We start from the raw sequence: 15,194 nt of genomic DNA, 5'->3' as shown, positions 1-15,194 counted from the left end.
CCGCGCTCGATGAGGCTTAACTTTTTCGATCACCGAACTTTGTTTTGGTCACCAAATCGTCAATTTTAGTCCGAATTGGCTCATTTTTTGTGGGCATGCTCCACTTGAGCCATAGTTTGGGATAAAGCAAAAAAATCTGGCACAGCGAACCATTTTGCACAAGTTTTTACCGATTTCCAAAAAAGTATCCGCGCTCGATGAGGCTTAACTTTTTCGATCACCGAACTTTGTTTTGGTCACCAAATCGTCAATTTTAGTCCGAATTGGCTCATTTTTTGTGGGCATGCTCTACTTGAGCCATAGTTTGGGATAAAACAAAAAAATCTGGCACATCGAACCATTTTGGACAAGTTTTTACCAATTTCCAAAAAAGTATCCGCGCTCGATGAGGCTTAACTTTTTCAATCACCGAGGCTTTTTGAGGCTCTAAAATGTGTAAATATCGAATAAAAGTTTTCTACGAGGTTTGAATACTCAAAAGAAAAAGCCTACAACACCTGGTGTTCCCAAGCGGTCACCCATCCAAGTACTAACCAGGCCCAATGTTGCTTAACTTCGGTGATCGGACGAGAACCGGTGCATTCAACATGGTATGGTCGTAGGCATTTGCGTAAGTGGGAGCGAATTTATATACAACAGTATTGTATTGTAGTCTTATATTCATATACAGGATCACTTTAACTCGCCGCCTTGCGGTTTGCAAAATAGTCACTTAATACATGCAATTTTAGCCACGTTTGTGTTATAATTTATGCAATTCGTAGCCATACAGTGTATTATGACCAACGCACAAACTTTTTGCTTCCAACCATCCACAATACAGTGAAACGGCCCCAAAACAGGGGAGAGATGAATTGGGTCCGAGGAACCTGTTCAACCGGACATTGAACCGGAGGCATGACTTCAGTGGGTTTAGGACGGTACTTGGGAAAATCATAGCTCAATTGCTTTTAGCCTAATTGTTGTGATAAACTTATTAAATAGGTAAGTATCAACTCTATTTGATAAGTTTTATTTGAATGCACTCTGCGTTAGCGGAGTGCAGCTTAAAGAATGGAAGTGAGCGATTTGCACTAACTTAAAAGTTAGTTTATTAAGGGAAATTTTACAATTAGTATTGATGTTTCCGAGACAGTTCCAAATATCAAATATACAGTAAACGCAAGCAGGGGAACTATTAGAATGGCCTTTACAAGTATATGGGGTGTGTTTGGAGCAATGGTTATTGCTGAAATTGTCATTTACAAAAAGTATCCGCGCTCGATGAGGCTTAACTTTTTCGATCACCGAACTTGGTTTTGGCCACCAAATCGTCAATCTTAGTCCGAAATGGCTCATTTTTTGTGGGCATGCTCCACTTGAGCCATAGTTGGGGATAAAACAAAAAAAATTGGCACAGCAAACCATTTTGCACAAGTTTTTACCGATTTCCAAAAAAGTATCCGCGCTCGATGAGGCTTAACTTTTTCGATCACCGAACTTTGTTTTGGTCACCAAATCGTCAATTTTAGTCCGAATTGGCTCATTTTTTGTGGGCATGCTCCACTTGAGCCATAGTTTGGGATAAAGCAAAAAAATCTGGCACAGCGAACCATTTTGCACAAGTTTTTACCGATTTCCAAAAAAGTATCCGCGCTCGATGAGGCTTAACTTTTTCGATCACCGAACTTTGTTTTGGTCACCAAATCGTCAATTTTAGTCCGAATTGGCTCATTTTTTGTGGGCATGCTCCACTTGAGCCATAGTTTGGGATAAAACAAAAAAATCTGGCACATCGAACCATTTTGGACAAGTTTTTACCAATTTCCAAAAAAGTATCCGCGCTCGATGAGGCTTAACTTTTTCGATCACCGAGGCTTTTTGAGGCTCTAAAATGTGTAAATATCGAATAAAAGTTTTCTACGAGGTTTGAATACTCAAAAGAAAAAGCCTACAACACCTGGTGTTCCCAAGCGGTCACCCATCCAAGTACTAACCAGGCCCAATGTTGCTTAACTTCGGTGATCGGACGAGAACCGGTGCATTCAACATGGTATGGTCGTAGGCATTTGCGTAAGTGGGAGCGAATTTATATACAACAGTATTGTATTGTAGTCTTATATTCATATACAGGATCACTTTAACTCGCCGCCTTGCGGTTTGCAAAATAGTCACTTAATACATGCAATTTTAGCCACGTTTGTGTTATAATTTATGCAATTCGTAGCCATACAGTGTATTATGACCAACGCACAAACTTTTTGCTTCCAACCATCCACAATACAGTGAAACGGCCCCAAAACAGGGGAGAGATGAATTGGGTCCGAGGAACCTGTTCAACCGGACATTGAACCGGAGGCATGACTTCAGTGGGTTTAGGACGGTACTTGGGAAAATCATATCTCAATTGCTTTTAGCCTAATTGTTGTGATAAACTTATTAAATAGGTAAGTATCAACTCTATTTGATAAGTTTTATTTGAATGCACTCTGCGTTAGCGGAGTGCAGCCTAAAGAATGGAAGTGAGCGATTTGCACTAACTTAAAAGTTAGTTTATTAAGGGAAATTTTACAATTAGTATTGATGTTTCCGAGACAGTTCCAAATATCAAATATACAGTAAACGCAAGCAGGGGAACTATTAGAATGGCCTTTACAAGTATATGGGGTGTGTTTGGAGCAATGGTTATTGCTGAAATTGTCATTTACAAAAAGTATCCGCGCTCGATGAGGCTTAACTTTTTCGATCACCGAACTTGGTTTTGGCCACCAAATCGTCAATCTTAGTCCGAAATGGCTCATTTTTTGTGGGCATGCTCCACTTGAGCCATAGTTGGGGATAAAACAAAAAAATCTGGCACAGCAAACCATTTTGCACAAGTTTTTACCGATTTCCAAAAAAGTATCCGCGCTCGATGAGGCTTAACTTTTTCGATCACCGAACTTTGTTTTGGCCACCAAATCGTCAATTTTAGTCCGAATTGGCTCATTTTTTGTGGGCATGCTCCACTTGAGCCATAGTTTGGGATAAAACAAAAAAATCTGGCACAGCGAACCATTTTGCACAAGTTTTTACCGATTTCCAAAAAAGTATCCGCGCTCGATGAGGCTTAACTTTTTCGATCACCGAAATTTGTTTTGGTCACCAAATCGTCAATTTTAGTCCGAATTGGCTCATTTTTTGTGGGCATGCTCCACTTGAGCCATAGTTTGGGATAAAACAAAAAAATCTGGCACATCGAACCATTTTGGACAAGTTTTTACCAATTTCCAAAAAAGTATCCGCGCTCGATGAGGCTTAACTTTTTCGATCACCGAGGCTTTTTGAGGCTCTAAAATGTGTAAATATCGAATAAAAGTTTTCTACGAGGTTTGAATACTCAAAAGAAAAAGCCTACAACACCTGGTGTTCCCAAGCGGTCACCCATCCAAGTACTAACCAGGCCCAATGTTGCTTAACTTCGGTGATCGGACGAGAACCGGTGCATTCAACATGGTATGGTCGTAGGCATTTGCGTAAGTGGGAGCGAATTTATATACAACAGTATTGTATTGTAGTCTTATATTCATATACAGGATCACTTTAACTCGCCGCCTTGCGGTTTGCAAAATAGTCACTTAATACATGCAATTTTAGCCACGTTTGTGTTATAATTTATGCAATTCGTAGCCATACAGTGTATTATGACCAACGCACAAACTTTTTGCTTCCAACCATCCACAATACAGTGAAACGGCCCCAAAACAGGGGAGAGATGAATTGGGTCCGAGGAACCTGTTCAACCGGACATTGAACCGGAGGCATGACTTCAGTGGGTTTAGTACGGTACTTGGGAAAATCATAGCTCAATTGCTTTTAGCCTAATTGTTGTGATAAACTTATTAAATAGGTAAGTATCAACTCTATTTGATAAGTTTTATTTGAATGCACTCTGCGTTAGCGGAGTGCAGCTTAAAGAATGGAAGTGAGCGATTTGCACTAACTTAAAAGTTAGTTTATTAAGGGAAATTTTACAATTAGTATTGATGTTTCCGAGACAGTTCCAAATATCAAATATACAGTAAACGCAAGCAGGGGAACTATTAGAATGGCCTTTACAAGTATATGGGGTGTGTTTGGAGCAATGGTTATTGCTGAAATTGTCATTTACAAAAAGTATCCGCGCTCGATGAGGCTTAACTTTTTCGATCACCGAACTTGGTTTTGGCCACCAAATCGTCAATCTTAGTCCGAAATGGCTCATTTTTTGTGGGCATGCTCCACTTGAGCCATAGTTGGGGATAAAACAAAAAAGTCTGGCACAGCAAACCATTTTGCACAAGTTTTTACCGATTTCCAAAAAAGTATCCGCGCTCGATGAGGCTTAACTTTTTCGATCACCGAACTTTGTTTTGGTCACCAAATCGTCAATTTTAGTCCGAATTGGCTCATTTTTTGTGGGCATGCTCCACTTGAGCCATAGTTTGGGATAAAGCAAAAAAATCTGGCACAGCGAACCATTTTGCACAAGTTTTTACCGATTTCCAAAAAAGTATCCGCGCTCGATGAGGCTTAACTTTTTCGATCACCGAACTTTGTTTTGGTCACCAAATCGTCAATTTTAGTCCGAATTGGCTCATTTTTTGTGGGCATGCTCCACTTGAGCCATAGTTTGGGATAAAGCAAAAAAATCTGGCACAGCGAACCATTTTGCACAAGTTTTTACCGATTTCCAAAAAAGTATCCGCGCTCGATGAGGCTTAACTTTTTCGATCACCGAACTTTGTTTTGGTCACCAAATCGTCAATTTTAGTCCGAATTGGCTCATTTTTTGTGGGCATGCTCCACTTGAGCCATAGTTTGGGATAAAACAAAAAAATCTGGCACATCGAACCATTTTGGACAAGTTTTTACCAATTTCCAAAAAAGTATCCGCGCTCGATGAGGCTTAACTTTTTCGATCACCGAACTTTGTTTTGGTCACCAAATCGTCAATTTTAGTCCGAATTGGCTCATTTTTTGTGGGCATGCTCCACTTGAGCCATAGTTTGGGATAAAGCAAAAAAATCTGGCACAGCGAACCATTTTGCACAAGTTTTTACCGATTTCCAAAAAAGTATCCGCGCTCGATGAGGCTTAACTTTTTCGATCACCGAACTTTGTTTTGGTCACCAAATCGTCAATTTTAGTCCGAATTGGCTCATTTTTTGTGGGCATGCTCCACTTGAGCCATAGTTTGGGATAAAGCAAAAAAATCTGGCACAGCGAACCATTTTGCACAAGTTTTTACCGATTTCCAAAAAAGTATCCGCGCTCGATGAGGCTTAACTTTTTCGATCACCGAACTTTGTTTTGGTCACCAAATCGTCAATTTTAGTCCGAATTGGCTCATTTTTTGTGGGCATGCTCCACTTGAGCCATAGTTTGGGATAAAACAAAAAAATCTGGCACATCGAACCATTTTGGACAAGTTTTTACCAATTTCCAAAAAAGTATCCGCGCTCGATGAGGCTTAACTTTTTCGATCACCGAGGCTTTTTGAGGCTCTAAAATGTGTAAATATCGAATAAAAGTTTTCTACGAGGTTTGAATACTCAAAAGAAAAAGCCTACAACACCTGGTGTTCCCAAGCGGTCACCCATCCAAGTACTAACCAGGCCCAATGTTGCTTAACTTCGGTGATCGGACGAGAACCGGTGCATTCAACATGGTATGGTCGTAGGCATTTGCGTAAGTGGGAGCGAATTTATATACAACAGTATTGTATTGTAGTCTTATATTCATATACAGGATCACTTTAACTCGCCGCCTTGCGGTTTGCAAAATAGTCACTTAATACATGCAATTTTAGCCACGTTTGTGTTATAATTTATGCAATTCGTAGCCATACAGTGTATTATGACCAACGCACAAACTTTTTGCTTCCAACCATCCACAATACAGTGAAACGGCCCCAAAACAGGGGAGAGATGAATTGGGTCCGAGGAACCTGTTCAACCGGACATTGAACCGGAGGCATGACTTCAGTGGGTTTAGGACGGTACTTGGGAAAATCATATCTCAATTGCTTTTAGCCTAATTGTTGTGATAAACTTATTAAATAGGTAAGTATCAACTCTATTTGATAAGTTTTATTTGAATGCACTCTGCGTTAGCGGAGTGCAGCCTAAAGAATGGAAGTGAGCGATTTGCACTAACTTAAAAGTTAGTTTATTAAGGGAAATTTTACAATTAGTATTGATGTTTCCGAGACAGTTCCAAATATCAAATATACAGTAAACGCAAGCAGGGGAACTATTAGAATGGCCTTTACAAGTATATGGGGTGTGTTTGGAGCAATGGTTATTGCTGAAATTGTCATTTACAAAAAGTATCCGCGCTCGATGAGGCTTAACTTTTTCGATCACCGAACTTGGTTTTGGCCACCAAATCGTCAATCTTAGTCCGAAATGGCTCATTTTTTGTGGGCATGCTCCACTTGAGCCATAGTTGGGGATAAAACAAAAAAATCTGGCACAGCAAACCATTTTGCACAAGTTTTTACCGATTTCCAAAAAAGTATCCGCGCTCGATGAGGCTTAACTTTTTCGATCACCGAACTTTGTTTTGGCCACCAAATCGTCAATTTTAGTCCGAATTGGCTCATTTTTTGTGGGCATGCTCCACTTGAGCCATAGTTTGGGATAAAACAAAAAAATCTGGCACAGCGAACCATTTTGCACAAGTTTTTACCGATTTCCAAAAAAGTATCCGCGCTCGATGAGGCTTAACTTTTTCGATCACCGAAATTTGTTTTGGTCACCAAATCGTCAATTTTAGTCCGAATTGGCTCATTTTTTGTGGGCATGCTCCACTTGAGCCATAGTTTGGGATAAAACAAAAAAATCTGGCACATCGAACCATTTTGGACAAGTTTTTACCAATTTCCAAAAAAGTATCCGCGCTCGATGAGGCTTAACTTTTTCGATCACCGAGGCTTTTTGAGGCTCTAAAATGTGTAAATATCGAATAAAAGTTTTCTACGAGGTTTGAATACTCAAAAGAAAAAGCCTACAACACCTGGTGTTCCCAAGCGGTCACCCATCCAAGTACTAACCAGGCCCAATGTTGCTTAACTTCGGTGATCGGACGAGAACCGGTGCATTCAACATGGTATGGTCGTAGGCATTTGCGTAAGTGGGAGCGAATTTATATACAACAGTATTGTATTGTAGTCTTATATTCATATACAGGATCACTTTAACTCGCCGCCTTGCGGTTTGCAAAATAGTCACTTAATACATGCAATTTTAGCCACGTTTGTGTTATAATTTATGCAATTCGTAGCCATACAGTGTATTATGACCAACGCACAAACTTTTTGCTTCCAACCATCCACAATACAGTGAAACGGCCCCAAAACAGGGGAGAGATGAATTGGGTCCGAGGAACCTGTTCAACCGGACATTGAACCGGAGGCATGACTTCAGTGGGTTTAGTACGGTACTTGGGAAAATCATAGCTCAATTGCTTTTAGCCTAATTGTTGTGATAAACTTATTAAATAGGTAAGTATCAACTCTATTTGATAAGTTTTATTTGAATGCACTCTGCGTTAGCGGAGTGCAGCTTAAAGAATGGAAGTGAGCGATTTGCACTAACTTAAAAGTTAGTTTATTAAGGGAAATTTTACAATTAGTATTGATGTTTCCGAGACAGTTCCAAATATCAAATATACAGTAAACGCAAGCAGGGGAACTATTAGAATGGCCTTTACAAGTATATGGGGTGTGTTTGGAGCAATGGTTATTGCTGAAATTGTCATTTACAAAAAGTATCCGCGCTCGATGAGGCTTAACTTTTTCGATCACCGAACTTGGTTTTGGCCACCAAATCGTCAATCTTAGTCCGAAATGGCTCATTTTTTGTGGGCATGCTCCACTTGAGCCATAGTTGGGGATAAAACAAAAAAGTCTGGCACAGCAAACCATTTTGCACAAGTTTTTACCGATTTCCAAAAAAGTATCCGCGCTCGATGAGGCTTAACTTTTTCGATCACCGAACTTTGTTTTGGTCACCAAATCGTCAATTTTAGTCCGAATTGGCTCATTTTTTGTGGGCATGCTCCACTTGAGCCATAGTTTGGGATAAAGCAAAAAAATCTGGCACAGCGAACCATTTTGCACAAGTTTTTACCGATTTCCAAAAAAGTATCCGCGCTCGATGAGGCTTAACTTTTTCGATCACCGAACTTTGTTTTGGTCACCAAATCGTCAATTTTAGTCCGAATTGGCTCATTTTTTGTGGGCATGCTCCACTTGAGCCATAGTTTGGGATAAAACAAAAAAATCTGGCACATCGAACCATTTTGGACAAGTTTTTACCAATTTCCAAAAAAGTATCCGCGCTCGATGAGGCTTAACTTTTTCGATCACCGAGGCTTTTTGAGGCTCTAAAATGTGTAAATATCGAATAAAAGTTTTCTACGAGGTTTGAATACTCAAGAGAAAAAGCCTACAACACCTGGTGTTCCCAAGCGGTCACCCATCCAAGTACTAACCAGGCCCAATGTTGCTTAACTTCGGTGATCGGACGAGAACCGGTGCATTCAACATGGTATGGTCGTAGGCATTTGCGTAAGTGGGAGCGAATTTATATACAACAGTATTGTATTGTAGTCTTATATTCATATACAGGATCACTTTAACTCGCCGCCTTGCGGTTTGCAAAATAGTCACTTAATACATGCAATTTTAGCCACGTTTGTGTTATAATTTATGCAATTCGTAGCCATACAGTGTATTATGACCAACGCACAAACTTTTTGCTTCCAACCATCCACAATACAGTGAAACGGCCCCAAAACAGGGGAGAGATGAATTGGGTCCGAGGAACCTGTTCAACCGGACATTGAACCGGAGGCATGACTTCAGTGGGTTTAGGACGGTACTTGGGAAAATCATAGCTCAATTGCTTTTAGCCTAATTGTTGTGATAAACTTATTAAATAGGTAAGTATCAACTTTATTTGATAAGTTTTATTTGAATGCACTCTGCGTTAGCGGAGTCCAGCTTAAAGAATGGAAGTGAGCGATTTGCACTAACTTAAAAGTTAGTTTATTAAGGGAAATTTTACAATTAGTATTGATGTTTCCGAGACAGTTCCAAATATCAAATATACAGTAAACGCAAGCAGGGGAACTATTAGAATGGCCTTTACAAGTATATGGGGTGTGTTTGGAGCAATGGTTATTGCTGAAATTGTCATTTACAAAAAGTATCCGCGCTCGATGAGGCTTAACTTTTTCGATCACCGAACTTGGTTTTGGCCACCAAATCGTCAATCTTAGTCCGAAATGGCTCATTTTTTGTGGGCATGCTCCACTTGAGCCATAGTTGGGGATAAAACAAAAAAATCTGGCACAGCAAACCATTTTGCACAAGTTTTTACCGATTTCCAAAAAAGTATCCGCGCTCGATGAGGCTTAACTTTTTCGATCACCGAACTTTGTTTTGGTCACCAAATCGTCAATTTTAGTCCGAATTGGCTCATTTTTTGTGGGCATGCTCCACTTGAGCCATAGTTTGGGATAAAACAAAAAAATCTGGCACAGCGAACCATTTTGCACAAGTTTTTACCGATTTCCAAAAAAGTATCCGCGCTCGATGAGGCTTAACTTTTTCGATCACCGAACATTGTTTTGGTCACCAAATCGTCAATTTTAGTCCGAATTGGCTCATTTTTTGTGGGCATGCTCCACTTGAGCCATAGTTTGGGATAAAGCAAAAAAATCTGGCACAGCGAACCATTTTGCACAAGTTTTCACCGATTTCCAAAAAAGTATCCGCGCTCGATGAGGCTTAACGTTTTCGATCACCGAACTTTGTTTTGGTCACCAAATCGTCAATTTTAGTCCGAATTGGCTCATTTTTTGTGGGCATGCTCCACTTGAGCCATAGTTTGGGATAAAACAAAAAAATCTGGCACAGCGAACCATTTTGCACAAGTTTTTACCGATTTCCAAAAAAGTATCCGCGCTCGATGAGGCTTAACTTTTTCGATCACCGAACTTGGTTTTGGCCACCAAATCGTCAATCTTAGTCCGAAATGGCTCATTTTTTGTGGGCATGCTCCACTTGAGCCATAGTTGGGGATAAAACAAAAAAATCTGGCACAGCAAACCATTTTGCACAAGTTTTTACCGATTTCCAAAAAAGTATCCGCGCTCGATGAGGCTTAACTTTTTCGATCACCGAACTTTGTTTTGGTCACCAAATCGTCAATTTTAGTCCGAATTGGCTCATTTTTTGTGGGCATGCTCCACTTGAGCCATAGTTTGGGATAAAACAAAAAAATCTGGCACAGCGAACCATTTTGCACAAGTTTTTACCGATTTCCAAAAAAGTATCCGCGCTCGATGAGGCTTAACTTTTTCGATCACCGAACTTTGTTTTGGTCACCAAATCGTCAATTTTAGTCCGAATTGGCTCATTTTTTGTGGGCATGCTCCACTTGAGCCATAGTTGGGGATAAAACAAAAAAATCTGGCACAGCAAACCATTTTGCACAAGTTTTTACCGATTTCCAAAAAAGTATCCGCGCTCGATGAGGCTTAACTTTTTCGATCACCGAACATTGTTTTGGTCACCAAATCGTCAATTTTAGTCCGAATTGGCTCATTTTTTGTGGGCATGCTCCACTTGAGCCATAGTTTGGGATAAAGCAAAAAAATCTGGCACAGCGAACCATTTTGCACAAGTTTTCACCGATTTCCAAAAAAGTATCCGCGCTCGATGAGGCTTAACTTTTTCGATCACCGAACTTTGTTTTGGTCACCAAATCGTCAATTTTAGTCCGAATTGGCTCATTTTTTGTGGGCATGCTCCACTTGAGCCATAGTTTGGGATAAAACAAAAAAATCTGGCACAGCGAACCATTTTGCACAAGTTTTTACCGATTTCCAAAAAAGTATCCGCGCTCGATGAGGCTTAACTTTTTCGATCACCGAACTTGGTTTTGGCCACCAAATCGTCAATCTTAGTCCGAAATGGCTCATTTTTTGTGGGCATGCTCCACTTGAGCCATAGTTGGGGATAAAACAAAAAAATCTGGCACAGCAAACCATTTTGCACAAGTTTTTACCGATTTCCAAAAAAGTATCCGCGCTCGATGAGGCTTAACTTTTTCGATCACCGAACTTTGTTTTGGTCACCAAATCGTCAATTTTAGTCCGAATTGGCTCATTTTTTGTGGGCATGCTCCACTTGAGCCATAGTTTGGGATAAAACAAAAAAATCTGGCACAGCAAACCATTTTGCACAAGTTTTTACCGATTTCCAAAAAAGTATCCGCGCTCGATGAGGCTTAACTTTTTCGATCACCGAACATTGTTTTGGTCACCAAATCGTCAATTTTAGTCCGAATTGGCTCATTTTTTGTGGGCATGCTCCACTTGAGCCATAGTTTGGGATAAAGCAAAAAAATCTGGCACAGCGAACCATTTTGCACAAGTTTTCACCGATTTCCAAAAAAGTATCCGCGCTCGATGAGGCTTAACTTTTTCGATCACCGAACTTTGTTTTGGTCACCAAATCGTCAATTTTAGTCCGAATTGGCTCATTTTTTGTGGGCATGCTCCACTTGAGCCATAGTTTGGGATAAAACAAAAAAATCTGGCACAGCGAACCATTTTGCACAAGTTTTTACCGATTTCCAAAAAAGTATCCGCGCTCGATGAGGCTTAACTTTTTCGATCACCGAACTTGGTTTTGGCCACCAAATCGTCAATCTTAGTCCGAAATGGCTCATTTTTTGTGGGCATGCTCCACTTGAGCCATAGTTGGGGATAAAACAAAAAAATCTGGCACAGCAAACCATTTTGCACAAGTTTTTACCGATTTCCAAAAAAGTATCCGCGCTCGATGAGGCTTAACTTTTTCGATCACCGAACTTTGTTTTGGTCACCAAATCGTCAATTTTAGTCCGAATTGGCTCATTTTTTGTGGGCATGCTCCACTTGAGCCATAGTTTGGGATAAAACAAAAAAATCTGGCACAGCGAACCATTTTGCACAAGTTTTTACCGATTTCCAAAAAAGTATCCGCGCTCGATGAGGCTTAACTTTTTCGATCACCGAACTTTGTTTTGGTCACCAAATCGTCAATTTTAGTCCGAATTGGCTCATTTTTTGTGGGCATGCTCCACTTGAGCCATAGTTTGGGATAAAGCAAAAAAATCTGGCACAGCGAACCATTTTGCACAAGTTTTTACCGATTTCCAAAAAAGTATCCGCGCTCGATGAGGCTTAACTTTTTCGATCACCGAACTTTGTTTTGGTCACCAAATCGTCAATTTTAGTCCGAATTGGCTCATTTTTTGTGGGCATGCTCCACTTGAGCCATAGTTGGGGATAAAACAAAAAAATCTGGCACAGCAAACCATTTTGCACAAGTTTTTACCGATTTCCAAAAAAGTATCCGCGCTCGATGAGGCTTAACTTTTTCGATCACCGAGGCTTTTTGAGGCTCTAAAATGTGTAAATATCGAATAAAAGTTTTCTACGAGGTTTGAATACTCAAAAGAAAAAGCCTACAACACCTGGTGTTCCCAAGCGGTCACCCATCCAAGTACTAACCAGGCCCAATGTTGCTTAACTTCGGTGATCGGACGAGAACCGGTGCATTCAACATGGTATGGTCGTAGGCATTTGCGTAAGTGGGAGCGAATTTATATACAACAGTATTGTATTGTAGTCTTATATTCATATACAGGATCACTTTAACTCGCCGCCTTGCGGTTTGCAAAATAGTCACTTAATACATGCAATTTTAGCCACGTTTGTGTTATAATTTATGCAATTCGTAGCCATACAGTGTATTATGACCAACGCACAAACTTTTTGCTTCCAACCATCCACAATACAGTGAAACGGCCCCAAAACAGGGGAGAGATGAATTGGGTCCGAGGAACCTGTTCAACCGGACATTGAACCGGAGGCATGACTTCAGTGGGTTTAGGACGGTACTTGGGAAAATCATAGCTCAATTGCTTTTAGCCTAATTGTTGTGATAAACTTATTAAATAGGTAAGTATCAACTCTATTTGATAAGTTTTATTTGAATGCACTCTGCGTTAGCGGAGTGCAGCTTAAAGAATGGAAGTGAGCGATTTGCACTAACTTAAAAGTTAGTTTATTAAGGGAAATTTTACAATTAGTATTGATGTTTCCGAGACAGTTCCAAATATCAAATATACAGTAAACGCAAGCAGGGGAACTATTAGAATGGCCTTTACAAGTATATGGGGTGTGTTTGGAGCAATGGTTATTGCTGAAATTGTCATTTACAAAAAGTATCCGCGCTCGATGAGGCTTAACTTTTTCGATCACCGAACTTGGTTTTGGCCACCAAATCGTCAATCTTAGTCCGAAATGGCTCATTTTTTGTGGGCATGCTCCACTTGAGCCATAGTTGGGGATAAAACAAAAAAATCTGGCACAGCAAACCATTTTGCACAAGTTTTTACCGATTTCCAAAAAAGTATCCGCGCTCGATGAGGCTTAACTTTTTCGATCACCGAACTTTGTTTTGGTCACCAAATCGTCAATTTTAGTCCGAATTGGCTCATTTTTTGTGGGCATGCTCCACTTGAGCCATAGTTTGGGATAAAACAAAAAAATCTGGCACAGCGAACCATTTTGCACAAGTTTTTACCGATTTCCAAAAAAGTATCCGCGCTCGATGAGGCTTAACTTTTTCGATCACCGAACTTTGTTTTGGTCACCAAATCGTCAATTTTAGTCCGAATTGGCTCATTTTTTGTGGGCATGCTCCACTTGAGCCATAGTTTGGGATAAAACAAAAAAATCTGGCACATCGAACCATTTTGGACAAGTTTTTACCAATTTCCAAAAAAGTATCCGCGCTCGATGAGGCTTAACTTTTTCGATCACCGAGGCTTTTTGAGGCTCTAAAATGTGTAAATATCGAATAAAAGTTTTCTACGAGGTTTGAATACTCCAAAAAAAAGCCTACAACACCTGGTGTTCCCAAGCGGTCACCCATCCAAGTACTAACCAGGCCCAATGTTGCTTAACTTCGGTGATCGGACGAGAACCGGTGCATTCAACATGGTATGGTCGTAGGCATTTGCGTAAGTGGGAGCGAATTTATATACAACAGTATTGTATTGTAGTCTTATATTCATATACAGGATCACTTTAACTCGCCGCCTTGCGGTTTGCAAAATAGTCACTTAATACATGCAATTTTAGCCACGTTTGTGTTATAATTTATGCAATTCGTAGCCATACAGTGTATTATGACCAACGCACAAACTTTTTGCTTCCAACCATCCACAATACAGTGAAACGGCCCCAAAACAGGGGAGAGATGAATTGGGTCCGAGGAACCTGTTCAACCGGACATTGAACCGGAGGCATGACTTCAGTGGGTTTAGGACGGTACTTGGGAAAATCATAGCTCAATTGCTTTTAGCCTAATTGTTGTGATAAACTTATTAAATAGGTAAGTATCAACTCTATTTGATAAGTTTTATTTGAATGCACTCTGCGTTAGCGGAGTGCAGCTTAAAGAATGGAAGTGAGCGATTTGCACTAACTTAAAAGTTAGTTTATTAAGGGAAATTTTACAATTAGTATTGATGTTTCCGAGACAGTTCCAAATATCAAATATACAGTAAACGCAAGCAGGGGAACTATTAGAATGGCCTTTACAAGTATATGGGGTGTGTTTGGAGCAATGGTTATTGCTGAAATTGTCATTTACAAAAAGTATCCGCGCTCGATGAGGCTTAACTTTTTCGATCACCGAACTTGGTTTTGGCCACCAAATCGTCAATCTTAGTCCGAAATGGCTCATTTTTTGTGGGCATGCTCCACTTGAGCCATAGTTGGGGATAAAACAAAAAAATCTGGCACAGCAAACCATTTTGCACAAGTTTTTACCGATTTCCAAAAAAGTATCCGCGCTCGATGAGGCTTAACTTTTTCGATCACCGAACTTTGTTTTGGTCACCAAATCGTCAATTTTAGTCCGAATTGGCTCATTTTTTGTGGGCATGCTCCACTTGAGCCATAGTTTGGGATAAAACAAAAAAATCTGGCACATCGAACCATTTTGGACAAGTTTTTACCAATTTCCAAAAAAGTATCCGCGCTCGATGAGGCTTAACTTTTTCGATCACCGAGGCTTTTTGAGGCTCTAAAATGTGTAAATATCGAATAAAAGTTTTCTACGA

The 15,194-nt window shown here is 40.1% G+C and overlaps 8 non-coding genes across 8 annotated transcripts; all 8 read right to left on the bottom strand.

Moving 5' to 3' along the window:
* Positions 1 to 485: 485 nt before the first annotated feature.
* On the bottom strand, positions 486 to 604 carry LOC142346433 (5S ribosomal RNA). Its single transcript, XR_012759494.1, has one exon. It is a non-coding gene; the product is annotated as a 5S ribosomal RNA (ribosomal RNA).
* Positions 605 to 1,927: 1,323 nt separating this feature from the next.
* LOC142346432 (5S ribosomal RNA) lies at positions 1,928 to 2,046 on the bottom strand. The gene has a single exon (XR_012759493.1). It is a non-coding gene; the product is annotated as a 5S ribosomal RNA (ribosomal RNA).
* Positions 2,047 to 3,369: 1,323 nt separating this feature from the next.
* Positions 3,370 to 3,488, bottom strand: LOC142346430 (5S ribosomal RNA). The gene has a single exon (XR_012759491.1). It is a non-coding gene; the product is annotated as a 5S ribosomal RNA (ribosomal RNA).
* A 2,075-nt stretch (positions 3,489 to 5,563) lies between these two features.
* Positions 5,564 to 5,682, bottom strand: LOC142346429 (5S ribosomal RNA). The gene has a single exon (XR_012759490.1). It is a non-coding gene; the product is annotated as a 5S ribosomal RNA (ribosomal RNA).
* A 1,323-nt stretch (positions 5,683 to 7,005) lies between these two features.
* Positions 7,006 to 7,124, bottom strand: LOC142346428 (5S ribosomal RNA). Its single transcript, XR_012759489.1, has one exon. It is a non-coding gene; the product is annotated as a 5S ribosomal RNA (ribosomal RNA).
* A 1,323-nt stretch (positions 7,125 to 8,447) lies between these two features.
* Positions 8,448 to 8,566, bottom strand: LOC142346427 (5S ribosomal RNA). The gene has a single exon (XR_012759488.1). It is a non-coding gene; the product is annotated as a 5S ribosomal RNA (ribosomal RNA).
* Positions 8,567 to 12,521: 3,955 nt separating this feature from the next.
* Positions 12,522 to 12,640, bottom strand: LOC142346426 (5S ribosomal RNA). The gene has a single exon (XR_012759487.1). It is a non-coding gene; the product is annotated as a 5S ribosomal RNA (ribosomal RNA).
* A 1,322-nt stretch (positions 12,641 to 13,962) lies between these two features.
* On the bottom strand, positions 13,963 to 14,081 carry LOC142346425 (5S ribosomal RNA). The gene has a single exon (XR_012759486.1). It is a non-coding gene; the product is annotated as a 5S ribosomal RNA (ribosomal RNA).
* Positions 14,082 to 15,194: the final 1,113 nt, after the last annotated feature.

Source organism: Convolutriloba macropyga, chromosome 9 (assembly GCF_964194025.1).
Source record: "Convolutriloba macropyga chromosome 9, txConMacr16.3, whole genome shotgun sequence".
NCBI classification, from domain to species: Eukaryota; Metazoa; Xenacoelomorpha; order Acoela; family Convolutidae; genus Convolutriloba; species Convolutriloba macropyga.
The sequence above is the reverse complement of the archived record's forward strand: the minus strand, read 5'-3'. Positions and strand labels throughout refer to the sequence as shown.